The following is a 17,993-nucleotide window of genomic DNA, read 5'->3' on the forward strand; positions in this document are numbered from 1 at the left end:
TACTTACTTACTCAGACAGAAATCTTAACTGTGCATCATATAATGGAACATCATAGACAGTATAAAATAACCATGACATGCCCACAACTGCAGTGGTTAAACGTTCCATTGCTAGCAACCCCAAATGTAGAAAGTTAATATTATATTGCTGTTAAAATACACACCATATAGTCACAGTCAGGGCACATGCTGTTTGGAATAAAAGCACCCATGATGTTGTCAAAGTTACTTGGTACTCACCAATAATGAAATCATGCTCCACATCTCTTTTCCATTTTTTTGCTTAAGTACAGTAACACTATTATTGTGATCAAACTTTCACAACTATCTCTCTGCATTTCAAAGAATATCTAGGATGTTTTTCTAAATGCACATAAAATTAACTAGTACTTTCTTTAAGTAGGCTATAATATAACTTATTTGCAACTATACGGTTGCAACATAATGTTTAGAAATCAGTCTTTATAAGTGCCAGTTGGACTGGCAGACACACCACTTCCTGTGGCTGTAGCACAACAAACAGTACTAAAACCGACACTTTTTGTAGAGATCTTTGGTATGGTGTAAAACTGAATCTGCATATTGTCCTAATACACTGGTATAAATATCAAAGCTACCAATACTGCATACTAGCTTGAGAGTCACTGAAACCATAATGGCAATTGCTCGATTTACTTCTGACACTAATTTGTGTGGGTGAAGGAAAGTAGTGACAAATAGTTAAAACGACTTTCTCTTTTATGACATAGTGAAAAGTGGCTTCACTTAAGTGATGCCACAGTAATGGGGGTGCTACAATTTCTGCGTAGTTACACAGTTTTCTATATAGCATCAGTGTCAACTGAAATTATTTAGATAGGTTTGTAGTAGTACAGAGCGTGGCATTCGAATTGATTGAGTCAAGAATTAATTACACATGAAAGAATATGCAAAGGATACCAAAACAGATTTCAGACAGGAATTAAATGGAAATTACAAATTCACCATTAAAAGTATTGCCATTCAAACATGAAAACTGTTTTATAAATCATTTCTGAACTACAAAAACAAATTTTGAGTACTTCTTGAATCATGTATCAAGCTCCATTTAAAGATGAGGAACACAAATTTTGGATGTAAACCCAATTTGCCTGAAACTTCAGGTGATAGATACTGGCATGTCAGCGTTATAGTGTATCTACAGTGTCCTCAGAAATACAGTTTTAGGGTACTTACATGAGATGAAGGATGCTGTTTACAGATGTAGCAATCATAATAAAATTTCTATCTGTGAACCAATTTCGAATAACAAGAAAAAATGTTGCATAGTTGTGGAGCTGCATATTGGACACTATTTAAAAATCAGATACTCATATTAAAGATGCATTATAAGTTCTAGTGAAACTGCAAAGGACACTTCGATATTTCACATGTGGCATTTACCTGTCATCTCCCCAATATTTATATCATGTCCCCAAATACAAATTTCTTAATTCCGACATGTTCTGTTGGATGCTGTTTACTATGACCAGAAGACACATTTGAAAGCTAATATTTTTTCATCCTTGCACCCAATGTCAGTTAAAAATGACAAAACATTAATGTTACTCTATAATAAATTTCGGAGTTATGCTTTGTTTAAGTGCACTATAATATAATTGAACATTGAATATCCATGTTGCTGTATTAAAAGCTAGAGTCACGTTGAAAATATATTGCCATCAGTAACCTTTGTTGCTTCCTTTCTGAAATTCACTGGATAGATGCTCAAATGTATATCGCCAGTACTATGATCTGAATTTTCCAATATTGCATTGATTTTCAACATTTGTAGAATTCAATGAGCTGCAGTAAAACTACAAATTGCCTTCCACTAATTACTCAATTTCACATATTTACACACAACCAGAACCTACCCATGTACCAGACAGCATGGATACGATACATTTCCACCACATATATTAACCATTTGTGCTCATATCTGCTATCTCAAAAACTTTGACTATGAACAGCTTCGAAAGTAGGAAATTGATATATGCTTCTATTGAAATAATTTAACTAAGAACACACAGATCATGTTGTAAGAATTGCTGTGTACTCACCTTGTACCAAACCTACTAATTTCCGTGAGCAGCTTTTGTAAACACACATAAAATAAAATAACAGGTTTCTAAAGTATAATTTTTTTCATGTAGTGCCAAACATTTTCAGAAAACAATCTATTTAGGTGCCAGATAAATCTGTACACACGCCACTCTTCTGAGATTTTAACAATTTCTTATGTTAATTGATTTAGACATAGTGATTAATTCTTATTTTAGCTTTTGGCACAACTAAATGACAACTGGAGACAGTTCCTGTGTACCTACATCTACATCTATGCTCTGTAAGGCAGCCTGAAGTCAGTGGCACAGGGTATGTCCAAATACCAGTTATTAGTGTTTCTTCCCATTTCGTTCCCATGAATCATGAGAAGCTTGACTTTTAACGCCTCTGCGTGTGCTGTAATTATTGTAATCTTGCCCTCAGTATACCTATGTGAGCGATGCATAAGGGGTTGTAATGTATTCACAGAGTCATCATTCAAAGTCGGTTCATGACACTTTGTTAGTAGCCTTTTTCAGGATAGTTTATGTCTATCTTCAAATTGTGCAGTTCAGCTTCTTCAGTATTTCTGTGAAACTTTCACAAAGATCAAACAAACCTGTGACGATTTGTGCTGCTGTTTTCTGTGTACTTCCAATATCTCCTGTTAGTCCTATCTGGTATGGGTCCCACACACTTGACCAATATGCTAGAACCGATCACATGACTGATTTGTAAGCAATTTCATTTGTAGACTGATTGCACTTCCCCAGTATTCTACTAATAAACTGTAGTCTACCCTCTGGTTTCCCAACGACTAAGCCATCTCACATCGCTACAAAGTGTTACACCCAGGTATTTTTATGGTTTGCCTATTCTAACTGTGACTCACTGGTATTATAGTCATAGGATATTACGCTTTTTCATGTTGAAGTGCACAGTTTTATGTTTCTGATCATTTAAAGCAAGTCGTCAGTTATTACATGCCTTTGAAATCTTATGACGATCTGACTGAAAATTTACGCAGCTTCTTTCAGGCAGTACTTCATTATGGATAACTGCATCATCTGAAAAAAGTCTGAAGTTACTTTTAATATTGTCTGTAAGGTCATTGATATACGCTATGAACAGCAAGTTCCTAACACACTTTCCTGGGGCACATGTGAAGTTATTACTACACGTAACGACGACTCTCCATCCAAATAACATGCTGCACGCTCCCTACCAAAAATTCTTCAATCCAGTTGCAAAATTCAATTTTTACCCCATACAAACGTACTTTTGATAACAAGCACAGGTGCAGTACTGAGTCTGATGCTTTTCGAAAATCAATAAATACTGCATCTACCTGACTGCCTTGATTCAAAGATTTTAGTATGTCATGTGAGAAAAGAATGAGTTGGGTTTCACATGACTGATATTTTTGGAATCGTTGCTGGCTGGCATGGAGGAGGTAATTCTGTTAGAGACACCTCATCCTGTTTGAGCTCAAAATATGTTCTAAAATTCTACAACAAATCGATGTCAAGGATACTGGAGACTGTAATTTTCTGGTTCACTTCTACCAGCCTCTTATAGAGGGTGTGTCCTGTGCTTTCTTCCAACTATTAAAGCACCATGTTTTGTTTGAGGCATCTGCAACAGATTTTAGTTAGAAGTGGGGCTAACTCAGCTGTAAATTCGGTATAGAATCTGGCAGGGATTCCATTGGCCCCTCGAGCTTTATTCAAGTATAACTATTTCAGCTGTTTATTAGCACCACTGACACTAGTACTTATTCCCTCATCTTTCCAGTGATATGAGGAGTAAGTTGGGGCATTTCTCCTTGGTTTTTCTTTGCAATGGAAAATCTGAAAACAAAGTTAAGCATTTCAGAATTTGGTTTGCTACTCTCTGTTTCAGTTCTTGTTTCATTCACTAGGGACTGGACACTAACTTTTGTGCCACTAACAGCCTTTACATACCACCAGAATTGCTTTGGGTTATGTGAAATATTATTTGACAACAATGCCTGGCAATTCCTGCCCATCAGTACGTGAGATCTGCCTGGTCTGGGTTCAGCTATGTTTATTCCTTCACAGCTCCACTTCAGAGTCACAGCATCGATATTCGACGTGGGCAGCTGACAGAACACTTGACAATGTTCTGCTACGGCAGCAATTGAAAGCCTCACACATTGATCTCTTGACAGACAAATGCGTTTTATTCGGCAATTCTCTAGCTACAGCTCTATGCTTTGTTTTACATCTATTACACAGTAGTCTCTGTTTGTTTAGCAGTTTCTTTACAGTAACTGTATACTGTAGAGAGTGCCTCCTATTATAAACTGTTCTATTGGGTACATATCTATCCAGTGCGTGCTCAGCTATTCTTTTAAACTTGGGCCAGTGTTCCTCTACATGCTGCTGCCCTGTGCTTAAACTTTCAGTTCCTCATTGAGATATGACACTATTGATTTTTTATCTAGTTTACTGAACACCCACACCCACACACAGATATATATATATATATATATATATATATATATATATATATATATATATATATATATATATATATATATAATAGAGGGAAACATTCCACGTGGGAAAAATATATCTAAAAACAAAGATGATGTGACTTACCAAACGAAAGTGCTGGCAGGTCGATAGACACACAAACAAACACAAACATACACACAAAATTCAAGCTTTCGCAACAAACGGTTGCTTCATCAGGAAAGAGGGAAGGAGATGGAAATACCAAAGGATGTGGGTTTTAAGGGAGAGGGTAAGGAGTCACTTCAATCCCGGGAGCAGAAAGACTTACCTTAGGGGGGGAAAACGACAGGTATACACTCGCGCACACACACACACAAACATATCCATCCACATATACACAGACACAAGCAGTGTATATATATGCTTGTTTAAGTTATTCTTTCTACTTTGTTAGTACTCTGTTAAGCTCAATAGTGCATATCACAGTCACAATACTAGAAAGAAGCATGATATCCACTATGAACAGCTAAATCTAAGTATGGTGCAGAGCAGAGTCCATTTCAGTTGCTGTAAGATTTTTTAATGCCCTCCCTTCAAGAATTAAGTGTTTGGTAGATGAAGATCTCTTGTTCAAAAAACCTTAAGGCAGTTCCTATTGCAAGGATCATTTTATACAATAGAAGCGTCATTGAACTACAGTGTTTAACATTTCTTGTACTGTAAATTGCAAATGTATGCCCAAATTTGTATTTGTAATACCGAATATTTTTATTGCAAACATATATTTTGTAATATCTATTTCTCTGTAACACTGATTATTTTGTAATCTTTATCTGTCTCTAAAATGTATTTTTTGTAGTAGGACTTAAGTTAATGTTTACTGTTTTTCATTTGTAATCTCTATCTCTAAAATGTATTATTTTGTAGTGGGACCTAAGTGACTGTTCACTGTTTTTGTTTTGTTTTGTTTATTACCATAAATTCTGGCCAAAAGCTTATAAAATTGACACATTCCATGTCCTGTGGTAGTGTCACAACAGGGATCACTGGAACAACAGATAAATTCAAAAATAATAATAAATTAAAAAAAGTCATTGCTGTCGCAACCATATCATGTTCACTGATATGGACATCCTCAAAGAGGTCAGGTCTGTTTGTTGTTGCCATTAGAAACAATATATTTTCATCATGAGAGAGGTTCCTAACTGTGTGTTCTAGGTAGTTTTCAGAGAAGCCATTTAGTAATGTCTCACAGGGTGTCTTACCACACCCATCACTAACAAAACTGTAATTTTCCTAATTGATTGTTGAATTACTAAAGTTCCCCCAATGAGTACAGTATGATTTGAAAACTGTCATTGAAGTGAAACATTCTCACATGTAGCTTCAATTGCCATCATGGTGGCTTTGAGTTTTTTGTCTATTGCAACGAATTTCTCGTTACCCTATTCTTTCAATATATTCTTAAATTTTCCCCAGAAATCTCACTGCCAATATTTTCAGGCTCAGCCATCTATAATTTAAGCAACCTATTTGTCTAAATTTCTGTATTTCTGGTGATGGTTCTTGTACTTCCAGAAAAAGAACGTCCCCTACAGCTAAGGATCTGTAATAATGCTGCTAACAACAGGTCTTTAAACGTTTTTGGTACTCCAGAATGCGAATCACACACAAGACAATTTTATGAAATGAAAACCAAATTACAGTGATGGTGCTTTGAAATTCAGTCAAAAGGACGCAGCCAAATGACGCAATTCACTGGTGGGAATGGTAAGTGGAGTCACAAAGTAGAATCGAGTTGAACCTTATGTCGCAAGATAAATGTTGCTTAATTTTTGTGATGTAACTGAAAACTGTGTCTTTACTCATTTAACTGTGGTGTCATTCCAGTATTCCATCACCTGGGGTGTCATATTAGTTGCACATGTGCACTGGGCTTAAATCATGAACGAAGATTTACTACAAACTATTTCACGTACAGCACTATTAACTTAAGAAAACTCTCAGACATGCACTTTTGTTCATGTTGATATGCTCTGAAGTTAGGGATGAGGGATTCTCGGAATGTTAAAGATGTATAAAGCATTGCTTTATTTAAATTTGTTTAAAATCTGGTGGATGGTTCCTTAAGACAGTATTAAGCTGACAAATCATACATTCCACATTACACTTCAAGCCATGAGGTCTCTGTTTTCGTTAATACTATTATTTTTAAAATTTAGTAAGTACAGCATATATTTTTCGCAATATTGTTTTAGTTGAAGCTTTGTCATGTAGCCGATTGGGTGAACAATGTTTTTGTTTTTTTTAATTTGTGTGACCATAGTATCCATAAATACTGTAGAATTATTTGTAGATTTCGAAACCATACCTGCAACTATGAAAAAAATTAATAAAAAGCGCATAGTTTCCCGTACGACTTTCATGAAACAGCGAGGTGGCGCAGTTATAGCACAATGTACTCGCATTCCGGAGGACCACGGTTCAAACCCGAGTCCAGGCTTCCTGATTGGGTTTTCAGTGACTTCCCTAAATCGCTTCACGCGAATGCCAGGACATTTCTTTTGAAAAGGCGCGGCCGACTTCCTTCAGTAACGGGACCGATGACCTCACTGTTTGGTCCCCTCCCCCAAATTAACCAACAAACGACTTTAATTTTTTTTCCTAGCAGATACGCAGCTCTGATTCCAAGATTTTTAGAACGACCTCCTTGGTAGGTTCCTTCTTCCGCATTGATTGACTTTGACCACAGCAGCAGATGACTGTAGAGTTTAGTAGTTCGTGTCATGCGTATGTACGGTATTGTGTTGCGTTTTCTGTGTAATATGCAAGCGATTTGATGGTGGAGACAGGAAATCACGGAAAGACACATATTGAGTGTGGTACTACGTCAATACTTAATTATCATTACAGCTAACTGCCTCGAATGAAGGAATTTTTCCAATGCCTTGTAATGATGCTATAGTAACTGTTCGTACAATTATTATATTAGTTTAATTTCATTTATTGGGCACATTTGAACGATAAGTTTGTTCCACATTTAATTCTTGTATCATCCTTGGCGCTTCTGGTTATGGTTTGAGATAGCCTTAGAATTTCGTAAGTAATTATTTCAGGTTGTTATTTTCAGTGAGCTTTTGTTTCCGCATTGCGAGCAGGAGGTGACAAGTGTTTAGACAAACATATTAGCGCACATTACGTACCTGTGCTGTTCGGCAATTACGAAGAATACCAGATCGACGCGTGGGTATGTAATGTGCTTGCTGTTTTCGTACTGTCCTATAAAATTGCTAAATGTTTCCCGTGATTTAGCAAAAGAACCGCCAGATATTTTGATGTGTTGTCTGTAATTACGGGAAAAGTGTCTATATGCTGTGATGGTTAGAGAAAGTGAAGGTCTTTGTGAAATACTTTGTCATGGACGAAGAAAGGCCCTCATGAAGTTCACACACACGCTGCATTCATATTGTTATATTTACTTGTGTTGTGCATGCGAAGTTCGGTAACAATATTTGTGAAGGAAGGCATAGGGACAGTAAGAGTTCACGGTAATCTGATCTGTAGTTCGCCCGGGTTGTAGCGCAAACAGTTGTACTGCCGATACATCAGATTCGTTAGCATACGTTAATACAGAGTATCAGGGATTGGTTATGTTGGTATGAAACTGAATGATGTAGAGGGAATTCATTGTGTAGCGTTTTCCATGGATTTTCAATGTGCCTATGTCCTCCATAGTTTAGTAAATAGTGTTAACTGCTGTTTGTAGTAATGTGCACGTTTCAATCTATGGAAGGATATGGGAATGTAATTGACTCTGTAAGGCCTAATGGGTATGTGTAATTGCCACCGACAAAAGCATCCGAAAACCACAGAACATTGTCATGGATACGCTTATGAGAAAGTAATTTCACTAAGTCTTGTTAGAGGAATTTAATCGTTGTTAAATCTTGACAGTCAATAATCATTAATTTTCTATGCAACGTGCAGGCAGCAGTGTGTGTTTTTTAGTGACTGGGTAAAGATTGCAGCATTGCTCTATATTGAGTTGATAACGTTGAATATAGATTACTGTATAAGGAAACAGTTGTTAAAAATACATATTAAACTGACTGAAAAAAAAGAAAGTTCTGTCTCTATGGGTGGATTTTCATGTTCTGCTTTTCTGAATACCATGAGCAAATATGGATTTATAGATTGATTGAAAATGCAGCCAGTATGATTGAGAAATAATTCTTTTCTGTTCTTGCATATGTTGTTAAGAACATAATTATAAAACTCTTACATTATTTTATATATTAAGGAATTTGCAGGATACATTAACAGGCTTCAATATAGCTCAAGACTCATTTTACTCTTTTATTCTTCATATGTAAAATTGTCTACAGTAAGTAGATTTGTCTGGTAAATTAACTTTATCTTAGTTGCTTCACATGACACTTAGAAATTTATGTGGAAAAAGAAAGTCAGCTACCATATTCAGAAAAAGACTGATTACCACAAGCAAATGCTACTAAGTAACAACAGTAACTGAAAGTCATTTGTTTCCATTGTGTGGGGATTTTCGTTTTCTCCCACATTGAGTTTTGTTTACCATTAATGACACTGAGGATTCAGAGTCCTCATAACCAGCAAGTTGTAAATCAGTTCATTTTGTCAGGTTCTTTGTCCCTCAGCCATTTTTAAATTTTTCATATGCATCGACTCATTTGCTGCAGCCAGAAAATACTGCCTGTGTACTATGTTGAATAATAACAATGTAAACATATAACTTTGGCTTTCTTGTTTTTCAGTGGTTTAGGAGGGCAATCATGGACTGCAAGGGGACTAGTTGGGTGAAAAAAGAGAAGAATGAAATATATGCTGAACCAGAATCCTTGGTAAATAGCTTTTTGTATTTTTTACCATTGTTTCATTAATTTCTTTGTGCAGTGTGGTGTGTAAACAAGCAGATTACATGTCCTGTTGTTTGTCAGATGAAAAATTTGGTATTGGCTGTTGGTTTTGCTTCTTGACCAAACGAAGTTGTGAGTGTTGGCTGTGCAACATATTTTCAATGGATTGGTGTCTTGTAGTATATGATGCTGCTCTTTAATATTTAATATGTTTCAAAATTTCAGCAGCTTATTGCTAGTGTGATGTTGGCATCCCAGTAGTCAATGATCACATGTTTGCTGTCTACTAGGAAATTGTCAAATGTTCTTGAGTTGTGACATTAGCAATCACTTGTTACAAATTAATTTTCTGCTTTGAGATTTAGTTCGGTGTGTTGTTAATGTCTAGATCTCTTCCTTTTTTAGAAAGAGGCATTATTAATGGATATGATAATGTAATATACGAGTGGACTCCACTTGCTAGAGTGCAGATGATTTAGATACTACTGTAGATCAGTTGTATGGTTTGCTGGACGAATTGATCATATGCTATATTTGTGGTCAATTTTTAAGTTGACCAGAGTTGCTTTCTCAGACAAGAGGAATATATATATGTGGATTTATTGTAAAGACAATATTTGGCAGTCTATTCGTCATGGTGCCTGATGGAGAAGTCTAAACTCACGACCTACAATATCCCTTTCCTGGTGTATAATTTTTGCTATTGTTCATCTAATTGGTTTTATATCCTCAAAGTTATTGTTAGCAATACTACAGTTCTTGATCTGTTTTTGTTTTGTCAGTAGGTATTCAGAATCTATTAAATATAGGGAAATGGTAGGGGACCAAGAGTTGTTGAAATCCTTTGAGGAGCTTAAATACTATCAAATGAAACAGCAGTTGGTAGTGTAATGTACAACCCTAAAAAGAAATGGTGGTAATGCTGAAACTAAAAGGAAAAAAGGAGTGTTATAGTTTTAACTACAGAATGTTGGAATGTTTGCAGTGCTCTTTAACCAGTAGATCTTCACATTACCACTCTAAATATTTAGTATCAAATAAATTACTTAAATCTGAATATAATCACAGAGTTAAACTGTGTGGGCTCAAGTATGACACGTCTGTAACATACAACATATGCTTACTGGTTTGGTGATCATAAAAGAAGTAATTATAGCAGAATTTCACTGTCAGCTTCAGGCAAATTAAAACATGCTGAAGTTACTGTTAGAACTCACTCCTTGATTCATTTTTTCTGAGATAAGCAGGATTTTCAATTTTCCAGTGTGTGGCCATCAACATTTTATGGAAAATTCACTCCTCATCGAGCTGGTTTTGAAAATATATCCTTTATTTCTTTCTTCATCAAAGCGCTGTAATTTGTTTCATGTAGCTAGATCAAAACACTCCTGTGACACTGTAAAGATGTCATCTGCTCTGAATCATTCAGCTTGAGAGTTTCTCTAGAAGCTGTGAAAACACAAATGTACACTCGTGCTAGACAATGTCATATTATAAAAGTAGCCTTGCCAGGTTTTTGTTAGCGTGAGCTGCCAAAGTCTGCGTTAAGTAGGACCTTCCTCCCTCCCCCCCCCCCCCCCCCCCCCCCAAAGAAGAAAACCTTTGTGCTTCGAATTTATCACTTACCTTTCTTTCTATGAACTCGGTGTGTGTAGTGTCATGCTCATATTCAGGTTGTTCATTCTTCTAGTGGTATTGTAGTTTGTGCATTGATATCAAAATGTCAGCAGTTGGTAAAGGAAAGTAGTTGTAGATATAGCACACATGCCTTTGCTGTACCATCCTCTTATCACTTCTTTTTGGAATAACTATGGAAGTGAGGACTATATTGCACCTTCATATCATGTGTTACATCTGTATTGTAAATGTATCTGTTTTTCCATTAGCTCAAAGCTGTGTAACTGAGCAATTGCTGTTCAAGCTTTTCATGTGAGGTTGTATCTGAACTGGACCAATGGTGACAAGCAAAACTCAGTTGCTTCAGTTGTGTTTTCCAAAGAACAGAGAAATTAAAATCAAACACGGGAAATGTCAGGATAGAGTAATGATATACAAAGCATGCGTTCCAACTCAACACAGTGAGGAGACCTTAGGTTGCAGGTAGGTAGAATAAATTGACTGCTAAATATTTAAGCTTTTGGACAAAGTAATTCATATGAAATACAGAACAACACTAGGCCATGAACACATCTAATGTGAGTAGAAATCTGTTGGAGTGACAGGTAAAGAGGTGCTGTGGGGTGGGAAATGAGGGATAGCAGGGTAGGGGTGGAGGTGATGCTGTGCTGCCTGTGGTATTGGTCAAGGACATGGGGCGGACAGAATAGGGTTGCTAGGTGCAGTGTTGGGAGGCTGTGTGGGGCATGGGGGGTGGGGGGGAGGGGATGGAGTTGCGGGATAGGTGTGTGCAGTGCTAGAATGAGAGCAAGGTAGGGAATAGGTGTGGTGGAGCATACAGACTAGTGAACGTTGAGGCTTATGGGGATGACTGATATGTTGTACGATGAGTTTCCATTTGCACAATTTAGAAAAGCTTGTTATGTGTGTGCGTTTTTTTTAATGTGCTCCCAAAGATGGAATCTTTGCTCATCTTCAACCTACCCTGCCACAAGACACCAATCATTTCCTTCACTGAGCTTCACAGTTCCTGCTCCTTTACCATTTGGCACGCTGCTCATCATTGTCAGTGCTATCACCCTCTAAGATTACATCCCCCAACACCCATGGCTTTCTGTTATTGAACAGTACCTTTCCTAGTGTCTGACTCTCTCCTAACCTACAGCCCCTTCCTGGTCGCCATGACCAACTAGATTCTCACGCACAATTCTCCATTGAAGGCCCCACCTACAAACAAATCTACAGCACATCAAAGGGCATTTGTATGGCGCCATGTTCTGCCAGTTCATTCATATGCCTCGTAGACGATTCCTTTCTAACCATCCAGAATCACACACCCTTCACCAGATCAAGATTCATTGATGACATTTTTATGATCTTACTGGTTTGTTTATTGAACCTGATGTGATTAGTTCCATCAGGCCCTCTATTAAATTGGACCACAGTTTCACAAATACTGTACCATTTTTGTATCATATTTTCCTGAAACTAAGTTTTGATATGACAAATAGTATTACAATGATTTGGGTGTCTCAATAAGCAATGTCAGTGAATAATACTATGAACTAAAAGTTAATACTGGCAGTACTTCTACTACTGCAGTTGATACCACTAGTGGTGCTAGTAGTGGTGGTAATGAAAGAATTTGGAGTGCAAGGTAAATTTTTTCTGATACAGTGTGTTATGGGGAAAGGAAATGTAAGGAGACTCCACCAGCTAAGAATATTGGGAAAGAATGTGGTTGCAAGGAATATACTAAGGGTCACACTGAGGCCTGCACAGCCTAAAGTTTCCTTTCAAGCATTATCCCAGAAACAAATCTCCCATGCCTTGTCTTGTCAGTCACAAATACAGAAGTGTCCAATTACACCCATCTACTTTGATCCATGACATCACAAATATGGCAGAAGCAACCATACACTACGACTCCAATATGGCGCCTATGACGTCATTATGTAAACATGACCACTAACACGAAAATACAATTAAAAACCCAAACACACACACACACACACACACACACACACACACACACACACACACACACCCTCCCAGTGCACTGTGCACTTATTATTTTCCCTTTCTCTGTTTCTCTCCTCTCCTCCCCTTCCCCTCCCACAGTACAGCTTCCCAAAACTGCCGTTAGCAACCCATACTATCTCTGCCACATCCTTGCATGGTGTCACAGAGAACACGTTATCTTCCCCCACCCCTCCTCTCACCTTTACATTGCTATCCCTCTCTCCCTGGCCCGTGCCACCTCACACCTCACAACCCACCCTAACAGATTGTTGCTCATGCCAAAAGCAGATGGTCATGTCTCAGTTCTTAGAGACAGTGTGTGTGTGTGTGTGTGTGTGTGTGTGTGTGTGTGTGTGTGTGTGTGTGTGTTTTCTATTTCAGAAGAAGGGCTTTGTCCAGAATCTCAATTTTTAACACTCCTTCATTGTACATGTCTGTGAGTCAGTATAGAAAGTAAATGTGCCAAATTTCATGTTGATGGGAAAGTGAACTGGGAAAAACACAACAACCAAATCTGGAAGAAAAGGCCTCAAGATTGTTGTACCTTATGTGTAAACTGAGAGTAGTGTTTGGTTGTAACACACTCTGTATGTCATATTTTGGTTCCTTTGTCAGATACCTGTGTATTCTGTTGATATCAGTGGCATAAAAAAAATCTGTGGAATATGTTAGGCATAACATATAATGGTGCCTGTATTTGTTTACCAGGCTTAGAATACTAATAGTTTTTGATATCTCTATGACTCTGCTGTTGCCATCGGGAAGAATGGTAAGGAATGTGTTGCCAGGACACATTTCACAATCAAGATACTGTAAGTAATGCAAACATCCACATCCCAAGGCATGGGCTAGCTAGAACAGGAAACTCTCGCAAAGTGAATGACCTCAAAAGTTTTATTATTCCCTCCCTGCTTCATCCACATCATTTTAAAATTTCGAAATAAAACTGTGTGATTGGCTAATAGAAAATCCATGTTACAATTAGTTGTATGGTGTGGGTATTGTTGATTTCAATATTAAAGATTCTGGTTGTACCCACTGATTTCACTACACTATTGTTTTTTTATATGATGAAGTGCATTTCGTATAAAATAGTTACCGATGAGTAAATAAAGATTATGGGAGTAGGAAATATGATTCAAAGTAGCAGCATAGGAAAATGAAGTGCAAGATGCTAATAAATTTTCAAATTTCTTGTCACTGATCATTCATATAACTTTTAGATCACTACCATTGAAATGCACCTTACTGACTGTCACTGAGAAGGCCACTCTGAAAAGAATGAGTCATTTATTCTTTAGAAGTGTCATAGACTTAAAATATGTGACAATTTTTTGTAATATATCTAAAATTGTCTTCTCAAAAGAACTCCTGGCAGATTTTTTAAATGTATGAGCAAGTGAATCAACAGGTAATTCTAGAATTTGTGTGACTGTATGAAATTAAGCAGTGTTATGCTATGGCTCAATTTTGGTGAATATAATATAGATTGGCTTTATGCACTTGCCCATGCTAGACTACCCTCCACAAACCTCTTAATCTCTGATGACTGTCACCTCCAACATCCATTTGAACTTGCTTCTAGTCTTCAAGCCATAGCATCCCTCTACACTTTTTACCCTCACATATCCCTCCATTACCAACTTCACTATCCCTAAAAGCCCAGAATTTGTGCTATTAACAGGTTCTTTGTGTTAGTGAAATTGGTCCCTATGTTCCTCCCTCATTTGTTGTTTCGTTTACCTATCAAATCCTCAGCATTCTTCTGTATCACATTTCAGATGCTTCCATTCTCTTCTTGTCTGAATTGCCTATCATCTATGTTTGACTTCCATACAGGGCTGCAATGCAAATATCTTCAGAAAAGACTTCCTAACACTTAAATTTATATTAGATGTGAACGGTCCTCTTTATTAGGCACATGTTCCTTGATATTCCTAGTCTTCACTTTATTTCTTACTTACTTCAGCCATTGTCAGTTACTTTGGTGCCCAAATAGCGAAAGTTGGCTGCTTCTTTTAGTGTCTCATTTTCTAGTTGAAACTCAACATAGCCTGATTTATTTCAGCTAGATTCCATTGCTTTTATTGATGTTTCTCACACAATCTCCTTTAGTGATGATATCCAATTTTACTCTTCAGAGTTTTACCTCCCACACATCCCTTCATTGACAGTTTCAAGATGCCTGTTTTGTTTGATAGAATTACATTGTCATTGGTAAACACACAGTTTGCTTTACTTTTTTCCAGATTTCCTTCGTGTCTTCGTCGTACAGAGTGCATATCAGATGTAGGCTACAAGCCTGTCTCATTTCCTACTCAATGCTTCCCTTTCATGTCTTTAAAGTCTTACAACTGGTGCCTGGTTTCTGTGAAAGTTGCAAACAAACTTTTGTTTCCTGTCTATTTATTCTGCTGCTGCCCAAATTCCAAAGAGTGCAGTCAACTCCACATTTTCAAAAGCATTTCAGTAAATCTGCAAAAGCTGTAAACACAATTTTCTTTTCATTTAACTCATCTTCTAAGGTAAGCCATAGTAGCAGTATTGCCTTGTGTTACATGTTTCTGGTACCCAAAGTGATCTTATGTAAGGTTAACCCTCTAAAAGCTTTTCCATTCTTGCAAGCATGTCATATTAATCTGATAATATTCACACCTGTTAGCACCTGCCTTTCTTCAAATTTGAATTATTACATTCTGGTTGATGTATGACTGTACATAAACTATCTCATATCTTGCACAAAAGTGGAATAATTTTGTCATGGATGGCTTTTCCATGTATCCCAATAATTCTGAGGGAATGTCATCAACTGCAATGGCCTTGTTACTACTTCGCTCATTTAGTGCTGTATCAAATTCTGGTCATATTATGATATTACCAGTCTTGTCGACAACTACTTCCTTTCCCCTTTCTTGCGCAAGTTTGTTCCCCTTTGCCTTACAACCATTCTTGTTTAGCCATATTGCATGTTCTGTCAACATCATTCCAGTAATGTCTGTATTCCCTGTTGTCTGCTTAAATAGTTACATGTTTGTATTTTCTATTCTCGTCAATTAAATTCAGTATCTCATGAGTTGTGAAGGTATTCCTACTAGGCCTTACTTTTTACTTATGTTTCCTCCTGCCTTCACTGTTTCATCTCAAAGCTGCCTATTCATCACCCAGTGTATACTTACCCTCTATTTATCACTTGTTGCCTCATGCTCATTTTCAAACCATCAATGAGTTTCGGTTCATGTAAGTTTATCCAAATCCCATGTACTTAAATTCTACTTTTACCATTTCTTCAACGTTACTCTGCAGTTAATAAAAGCAACTCTAGCCAGAGTCCACATCTAGCACTGGAAATGTTTTGTAGTTTACATTCCTGCTTCGAAATCTTTATTTTTGACATTACATAATCTGTTTGAAACCTTTTGGTTTCTCCATGTTATTCCACATACACAAGCTTCTTTCATGATACTTGAAAAAAGTGTTTGCAGTGACTAATTCATGCAATGTGCAAAATTCTACCTGGCGGCTTCACCCTTTCAGTAATTTGTGCCATTAACTATCTTACATCCTATTCCTACTATTGAATTTAATTACCTTCTAGAATTGGCTGTCATCTTCCTTAGCTATTGAATAATTACTCATCAAACTTTTTCCTGTTCCATTCTTCTGCTGGTCTGGTTGCCATACAAATATCTACCACTGTTGTATTTTCTTCATGCCTATTTCAGCTATGGTAATTCAGTGACATTGCTGTTGACAATAGCTTACTCAAGTGCCTATTTTCTTGCTCATTACTAGGGCTCTCCCTGCATGACCCCTATTTGATTTTTTGCTGATAATCCTGTACTGGCTTGACCAGAAGTCCTGTCCTTTCTGCCACTGCACTTCAGTTCGTACTACAACTGAATATAACCTATCCAATTTACCTATTTAAAGTCTCTAACCTTCCTAGGCTGTTGTTGTTTTCAGTCCAGAGACTGGTTTCATGCAACTCTCCATACTACCCTATCCTGTGCAAGTTTCTTCATCTCAAAGTATGTACTGCAGTCTACGTCCTTCTGAATCTGCGTGGTCTCCCTCTTTGACTTTTACCCTCCACCCAGCCCTCCTATACTAAATTGGGGATCCATTGATGCCTTAGAACATGTCATACCGACCGTTCCCTTCTTCTAGTCAAGTTGTGCCATAAATTCATCTCCCCAATTCTATTCAGTACCTCCTCATTAGTTACATGATCTACCCATCTAATCTTCAGCAGCACCACATTTCAAAAGCTTCTATTCTCTTGCACACACACACACACGCACACACACACACACACACACACACACACACACACACACACGTACATGCAGAGAGCTGAGACAACACTGCTCAGCTCTCTGAGACTGCGATCGTGTGAGTGTGCGAGCGTGCGTGCAAGGGTGCATGTGTCTACTGCTGACAAAGGCCTTAATTAATGCCTGAAAGCCTTAATTGTGTCAATCTTTTTATTGTGCCTATCGCGACTTAGCATCTCTGCTATATGGTGAGTAGCAACTTTCCTTCTCTGGTATTGTTACATTCCATCCTGGATTTTCCATTGTTTGATGTTTGCTTCTATTCTCTTCTTGTTTAAACTGTTTGTCGTCCGTGTCGTCCACTTCCATACAAGACTGCACTCCACACAAATACTTTCAGAAAAGACTTCCTGACACTTAAATCTATACTCAACGTTAACAAATTTGTCTTCTCAAGGAAAGCATTACTTGCCATTGCCACCCTACATTTTATATCCTGTCTACTTTGACCATCATCAGTTATTTTGCTCCCCAAATAGGAAAACTCATGTACTACTTCGTGTCTCATTTCCTAATCTTAATCCCTCAGCATCACTAATTTAATTAGACTACATTCCATTATCCTCATTTTGCTTTTGTTGATG

General features: G+C 37.4%; 1 protein-coding gene across 1 annotated transcript in view; it reads left to right on the top strand.

Moving 5' to 3' along the window:
• The first annotated feature begins 7,388 nt into the window (after positions 1-7,388).
• The window catches only part of LOC126442682 (uncharacterized), a 363,661-nt gene continuing 353,056 nt past the window's right edge, over positions 7,389-17,993 (top strand). Inside the window, exon 1 of the mRNA XM_050090736.1 lies at positions 7,389-7,426. The gene's annotated coding sequence lies outside the window, so the exon portion shown is untranslated. The remainder of the gene's footprint in view (positions 7,427-17,993) is intronic.

This window comes from Schistocerca serialis, unplaced genomic scaffold, assembly GCF_023864345.2.
Source record: "Schistocerca serialis cubense isolate TAMUIC-IGC-003099 unplaced genomic scaffold, iqSchSeri2.2 HiC_scaffold_1400, whole genome shotgun sequence".
In the NCBI taxonomy this organism is placed as follows: Eukaryota; Metazoa; Arthropoda; class Insecta; order Orthoptera; family Acrididae; genus Schistocerca; species Schistocerca serialis.